Source organism: Vigna umbellata, chromosome 11, assembly GCF_029865625.1.
Source record: "Vigna umbellata cultivar VRB3 chromosome 11, Vumbellata_1.0, whole genome shotgun sequence".
Classification (NCBI taxonomy): Eukaryota; Viridiplantae; Streptophyta; class Magnoliopsida; order Fabales; family Fabaceae; genus Vigna; species Vigna umbellata.
The window spans coordinates 10,886,603-10,894,800 of record NC_142175.1 but is presented as its reverse complement, the minus strand read 5'-3'; the positions used below and the strand labels follow the sequence as shown (position 1 = coordinate 10,894,800).

General features: G+C 31.8%; 1 non-coding gene across 1 annotated transcript; it reads left to right on the top strand.

Annotated features, from left to right (window-relative positions):
- Positions 1-1,187: 1,187 nt before the first annotated feature.
- On the top strand, positions 1,188-1,260 carry TRNAR-ACG (transfer RNA arginine (anticodon ACG)). The gene has a single exon. It is a non-coding gene; the product is annotated as a tRNA-Arg (tRNA).
- The last annotated feature ends 6,938 nt before the right edge of the window (positions 1,261-8,198 follow it).

Here is an 8,198-nt window from a genome sequence, read left to right as displayed (position 1 = left end):
CCAGATTTCAAATTTTCAAACTTTATAACTTTCATTCCAGATTTAATTCACCTTAAACATCATCATCATACAGATCTCAACATTTTAATCATTCCCAAATATACAATATCCATTCTTCATTCATACATAATCAAATCAACATGCATTTCAAACCACCAACAACATATATATTCCATGCAACCAGTGATCGTTCATGACAGATAAATCAAACCAGAAACCATATCAGATCTCAGTAAACTTTCATAACAGCTAAATCTTCAGATGTATCACACATGCAAATCAAAGCATATAACATACCGTATAAATTAAACATATAAGCTTCCCTTACCCGGATTGAAATTCAAGCTTGTTCTAGATGTAAAAATAGCTTCGTCCAACTATGTTTTGCTCAGGTTCTTGACTCTTCCAGAACAAACTCTAACCAGAGATTATAGAACACTCAGTATACAAGTTTGCATGCAACTAAAACCCTATTTTTCCAGAAACCTAAGGACGAACCACAGTAAGGGGACTTACCAGGTTGGGTTCAAATTCTGTTCGGTCCAAAATGAAGATCACAGCTGGACGAACACTTCTATGGTGTTGAAATCGTGATTGGAGAAGAGGTGTGAGTTTTACAGTAAAGAGAAGTTTACTGGTGCAAGAGAGAAGTTGGAGAAGATGAGAGGTTTGGTTTTCTGAGGAAGAAGATGAATGGTGCAGGTGAGTGGAAGGGTTTTCGAAAATTCATTTTTGTTCCTTCTCATTCCAGACGAACTAGCGTCTCGCGTGATGACACCTGCACTCCCACTTCTGCCTTTAGAATTTCCATCGTGACAAGTGGCATGCGTGCATGCAGCGCTTGGTGCGTTTTTAATGCACTGAGTGTGTGACGTGGTGCGTGTTTCAGAGAATGATGGGGCTCGGTTTCTGTGCACTGCAGGGAGATTTAAAAGCAGATTTGAAGAGGGATTTAATAAGCATTAAAGTGTGCACTAATCTGGTTTAACACAGAATTATTATTGCTAATTATATAGGGTTTTACAACTTCCAATAAAATAAAAAAAATTATTTATATAAATTTAGAATTATAATAATACTACTAATAATAATAATTTTATTATTTTTTTATCATACACAAGAGCATACATTTTTAATTTTGGAAAAGAGGGATAATATTCATAACATAGATAAAGTAATCAATCAATGACTTCATGGCCCAATGGATAAGGCGCTGGTCTACGGAACCAGAGATTCTGGGTTCGATCCCCAGTGAAGTCGTTTGGAATTTTTACCTATAATACTTATTAACTTGAATCTTCTATGAAAAAAATTATATAGATTTTTTATTTTATTTTTATTGAATTAAACATAATATTATGTTTCCTCTTTTTCTTTTCACCAAAATCAATTCCTTGATATTGGTACTTGTCACAAAAACTTTAAGTGTAATTGACGCAAAAGATATAATTTTAACATAAAGTATAAAGCAACGAATAGATGCCTCTTTTATTTTAACTTTATACTTTTCTTTTTTATCGAATGAAGATCTATAACAACCTCCCTCACTTAAAAGGAGGATTTTTCTTTTTTAACTGAAAAAAAAATGACATTCTAACTATCAGTGTAAAACTAAGACATCTTAATAAAATTGACACTTTAAACTCTCTTATTGTACCCAATGCATAAAAAAAAAGGTAAAATATAGAAAAATATATATAAATAATATGATGGAACAAAACCAATATTAATGTACAAAAATAAAATGATTTATTTCTATTTACTGAGAAATCATGTTTAACTATAATAATCCATAATTTAAAGCTTATTTTTATAGTTTAAACATTTTTTCACATTTATCAAAATTTCATTTTTAGAAAACAACTTTATTACAATAACATGACTTGAATCTTATATTTTTTAGAATGATATAATTTAAGAGAACTCAACATCATTTTAAAATAACACGACAACCTATTTAACATCACGATGAAATACTAAATATCAACACAATATATAAAACGCCATGACAAAACAATGAACATCATGATAACATATTAAACAACCCAGAATTATGTAAAAACAACTCGACAACACCAAAAAAAACACCACAATATCCTATACAAATAGAAAAACAACAATAACATGTTTGATAATGGAAACCACATATTCACGTTAAGACACAGACCAAACAAGTCGTCTAGAACACAAACTGATACAGAAAGATACACCCTGAAACCACACAAAATACCCTTCTCTTATATTATCGAGATTTCACAAACATTCAATAGAAGGTTATTTTAATAACCCAAAAATATTACAGCCAAAAAAATAATTTGTTCTAGTCAAAACTAGAACACACCATTTCCATATCCCAAACAAACCAAGCCAAACATGTTATCATAAATTAATAAAATTAACAAAACATATATTATGCACACAAGAAAAATCAAATCCATGAACTCCTAACAAGAAACTCTAACCAATTATATACATTTCATTTCTATATAATTTATCTTTTTTTATTTTAAAATTGATTTGTCTCGTACAAGTTACAACTCTATCAAACCTTTAAAAGTAGTACTTAATTAAACATATTGACGTAATTAATTATATAGTACTTAATTTATTATTCCACTATGTAATCAAGATAGTTAAACATGTTCCCGTAAGTACACTTTTTTTTCTTCTGAAAACTCGCCTAAGAACGCGCTTTATATGACAAAAGGTTTCGGAAAGTACATAGAAATTCTCATATTTAAAGACTAATGAGGTACGCCCATAACTGTCAGATGAAATTTTGGTTGGAATATTAAACAATTTTCCATCAAATATATACTCATTTAAATAGCATTCAAATGAACTCGTAATCCCTTTGGTTTTAAACAATTTTGGTTGGAATATTAAACAATTTTTTCATCAAATATATTCATTTAAAAAGCATCCAAATAAATTCGTTTTCACTTTTGCTAAAGATATTATTAAGTTATTATTGTATTGGACATTTATTTACCTCGCACAAGTTCCAACTCAGTCAAACCTTTAAGAATAATACTTAATTAAACTGTTCACGTAGTTAAATAGTACTTAATTAAGAATCGTACTTAATCAAGATAATTCCACTATGTAATCAAGATAATTAATCATGTTCACCTAAGTACACTTTTTTTCTTTTAAAAACTCCCGTAAGATTTCTTTTGTATGACAAAAACTTTTGGAAAGTATAGAAATGTTCATATTTAAAGACTAATGATCATATTTAAAGACTAATGAGGTAACTGTCGGATGAAATTTAGGTTGGAATATTAAACATTTTTTTCATCAGATATATTCATTTAAAAAGCATTCGGATAAATTCGTTTTCACTTTGATTTTTAAACTAAACGTATTTATTATTTGCACATTGAGAATTTGATATATATAATGAGTGAAATTTTCAAGAGAGATTCTTTTACTTCTTTTTAATAATTGAATTTCGTTCACTTATCTGAATTCAACAGACAAATGTCTAATTTTAAGTTTAAAATAAAAATATATTTGGTTGGATAAATTTTGTTCAAAATGAGATTATCTTTGGGAAGAAAGTCATTAGTGAAATGGATTTTGAATAAATTTATTTGAATTAATATTTTAGTGTACAATTTTATTTGAATTATACTTTAAAATCAATTCTTATTTAAGTTTATATTTTAAACACTTGTTTTTAAACAATTATATTTATAACTGAAAAAAATAACACTAAAAATAAAAAATATTTGTGATAATCGCTAGATATCCAAAAGTATTAACAAGATTCTGCAGTGTGTTTTTTTATGAATATCTAGCAAGCAGTAAGATAATGCAGTAGCTTTTTTTTTCTTCTAGACAGAATAACTAATACCCTCTTATCATCCCTAAAATGTTCTAATGCATGCATCATTTAAAAGATTTCAGAGTATGCTGATGGATATTTTTAGAAGGAAGTAGATGACGAAATTCAAAAGGTTTCAAGAGTTCAGAGACCAGTAGGAAGCACTAAATCAAAACGACAACACTTTTATATCTGATGATCTCATTTAAAAAGAACACTAAATCAAAACCAATTTAAAATGCTTACTGTGGAAAGCACAAACAGTTAAATACATTATCTTCTATTGTACTAATATCTATTTATACTTGTGGACACACTTTGTTTCATTAGAACAACATGGAAGGATCCAAGTTAGAGAGTGAGGTGAGAGTAGTGGAAGATATTGATCTTAAGCATGTTCGTATTCCAATCTATAGGTTAAGAGCTCGAAGAGTTAACCTTCTTCCAAAAAGGGTTAAGCCAAAGAAAACCTCAAGGTTAGTCCACACTCAACAAACCATTTTCTACCCTTTGGTCTTTGCCCTAAATTTTCAATCACACTATGTGAATTCATATTACATTTACAAATTTAACACAAGTATCTGTATGGTACTCTTATTATCATGTAGTATTTGTTCAGATCATAGAGACACTATCATGTTTCTTTTTTCGTTATTTTTGCAGTACATCAACTACCAAGAAGGATCAACCACGGGTTAGTGCTGCATTCCCATGCCATGAAGTGTTCACGTTTCTGAATCAACATTTCCTTGTTGTCCTTCAGGTTGAGTGTCAAAACAAGACCAAATCACCCTTTGAGACACACCCAATTCTCATGTGGACATTCCTTGCTTCCATATGCTTTTACAGTGTTGTTCTTGCATTCAAAGTTCATTTAAAGGCTCCCTGTGGCCACTTTTCTATCTTCCTCGAAAATGTTCTCATTGTCTCGGGATCACTTTCTTCAGCATCCCTTTTGTCCATCTTCCAACCACGCCACCATTTTTGGTTTCTCTATGCCATAGGGTTAAATGTGCCTCTAATGCTGGCTCATCAACACTTGCTCAAAAACCTGGTGTTAAATGTGATAACAAGGATAATGACTTCAGCTTTCCAACTCCGAGAAAATCTCAATCTGTTTTTTGGACGCATAAGCCAGTGACCAACTCCAGTTCAGTATCAGAAGAAATGTCTATTATCATTTTTAGTTTTTAATAGAACTTTATTCGAAATGATGTGGTGAAATCATGTGGATAGTACTTTCTGATTGATACATCTCACATGATTTAAAAGTATTAAAAGTAACCAGTTATACATAAAATTAAGCAGTTGTTAACTGGCTTTTTAGTGTTTCATTATGTGTTTGGAAATTAGTTTACTTCAATTCTACACGAGTTCTTCATCTGGTTTTTCTTCTCTATTTGCTGTAACTGTTTTCTATATTGAACAATGAAAATTTCTGTTTAGACTCCAAATTAGATTCTAAACACATCCTAAATAATTATAGCGCTGATATCTACCAAACAATAGACCATGTTTTTACCCAAAAGAAAAGACCACGTTGAGATTTTAGTACATATGTGCAAGGATGCTCTCTATGAATTAAGGTTTTCTTTAATCTTGTTGGTTTTGTCTCTACTAGTTACAAGTGATAAAGTGACAACAGCCATCAGGATCTTGTTCTTATAGTTACTTGATCTATCTCCTATGCATTGGTCCAGTTTAGGTCAAGTATAAAGTAGTTATCAATTAAAGGATTACACAATAGAATCTGCATGCATGCTTGCTTTATGTGATGATATATAAAAATATTGTGAGGGTACAAAGGCTCCCAGCAATACGAATAGCCACAACACTCATAAAAGTATGTGGCATATACAAGTAGTTAATATTATTTGATGACAATACAAAGTTAATGTGTTTGTGATAAGAACCAGCAATGAAATCAACGTGATTCAAGACCAATTCTGTTATTGTATTAAGAAATATTATTAAGACAAAGCAAACCCAAAATCATAGTCCAGTCTATAGCCCACTCTCCTCCCCTCTCTTCCCTTCCCCTCCACTATAAGCATTTTCCCTTTTGTAACTAACTTCCTGTGAAGCATATTCCTCAGTTGCCAGCTGTGCAGTTTCTGTTATTTCTCTCCTACCGAGTTTTGATTCGTTGCATCACGCTTATACCTCCTTCTATACACGTATTTGACTTTGGGCCTTTTCTGCTAGGCCGTATCATCCCTTTCCCCATCAAGACACACCTTGTCCTCAAGGTGGAATCCTGGAAAGTACTCCTGTAATTCAGTCAAAGGTTCCCATGAATTTTCACATTCTGGTAACTGGTGTCGTTTAATTAGAACCTCCTTGATTCCTTGCTGATTTTGACGAATTGCTAAGGCTTCTGCAGGTTGCACGTTAAGCTCCAAATCCCTGTCAAACACTTGGGCAAAGGTTGAGTTTGGACATCATTGCTTACTAACTTCTTGAGTAAGGACACATGAAAAATAGGATGGATCAAACTCTCTGCTGGAAGTGCTAATTTATAGGTAACCTTGCTAATTTTTTCGACAATTTCATATGGCCCATAATATCAGGGACTAAGTTTCTGATTGACTCTTCTTGCCAGACTCCTCAACTTATATGGTTGAATCTTCAGAAATACCCGGTCACCCACATTATATTCCACATCTCGCCTATGTTTATCAGCTTGCTGCTTCATGCGGTTCTGTGCCTTAGCTAATTGTCCTTTTAGCTCTTCTAACATTGCATTTCTATCTGCTGTCAACTTGCTTACTTCTTCCATTGCTGTCAATCTTACATCCCCTCTAATTATTGGTGGTGGGTCCCTGCCATAAAGAGCTTTGAAAGGGGTTGTATGGGTAGATTCATGATAATTAGTGTTGTACCAAGATTCAGCCAACCTTAGCCACTTAGGCCACTGTCTTGGTTTGGTACCAGTTAAACTCAGATAAGTCTCAACACACCTACTGACCACCTCAGTTTGGCCATTCGTTGGTGGATGGTAAGCCGAGCTGAACCGAAGCTTGGTTCCCGCAAGTTTGAATAATTCAGACTAGAAGGAACTAATTAAGACTTTGTCTCGATCAGTCACAATGGAGGAAGGGATCCCATGTAATCACACCACTTCTTTAAAGAATATTTCCGCAATGTCCTTTGCAGTGTAAGGATGAGACATGGCTACAAAGTGGGCATATTTTGTTAATCTATCTACCATCACCAAAATGGTATCTTTTCCTCTTGCTTTTGGGAGTCCTCCTATAAAGTCCATTGACACGTCAGACCATACCTGTCTCGGTATAGGTAGAGGCTGCAATAATCCTGAGGGAGTTAAGGTCTGATATTTATTCCGTTGACAAATTTCACACTGCTACACATATTTTTGAATTTGTTTCTTCATTCCCTCCCAATACAACAATCCTGCAATCCTTTGTATGTACGAAAATATCCAGAATGCTCCCCTGCTGTGTCATGAAACTCCTTAAGAATCAAGGGAATCTTAGAAGACCCTTTTGGTATTATTATTCTTCCTCTATGATACAATCTGTTAAAGATTATAGATAGGGGAGCATGATTTAATTGAACCTAGAATCTTAGAGTTTCTGTTTTTTATGATGACAATATAATTAATAACACGTATTATTTATTTATGTATTACATTTTCTATTACATACATGCTATCTTAGTACATAGCTACTAAAAAAATATCAGACCATGCATATTTTAAGTAATTAAAATATATGCCCACATATCCTCTTATTTCTTATAAAGAGTTTGAGTTTTAGTTTATCCGGAAAGAAGTTCTTTGCTAGTTACATAAATACCCAATATTAGTAAATGATTTATAATATAAGATATTTTTCTTTTGGAAACATTGGAAAACAAATATAAAATTAACCCTAATGTGCCCCATCCATGTCATTATTATCATACTATTGTATTATAATATTATCATTCTCGTTAAAATCATCACTATAATTATTATTTATTGTAATTATCATCACTATTATAATATATTATTATTTAATTTTCATAAATATTCATCCAATATTATTAATAATGAAGAAAAGAAACCACATCAATCCTATTGAAATCCTATTCAAAATTTCTCTTACAAAACCAAAATCCATATTATTAACCCTAATAATATGCCATTTTACATCATTCGCGAGTAATGTACATTATCAGCTTCAAGCATACAATCTCATTCAATTGTGACAAAGTTATAAGCTTAAAAAGAACTAAAGAGTAGCTGACAAAAAGCAAAAAGAATTAAGAGGCATCACATTCTCAACACAAAGAACAATTTGAGAAAAAAAGAGAATATAAAAGTAGTGTAACAAAAGGAACATAACACTCTTTTATCTTTTGAAAA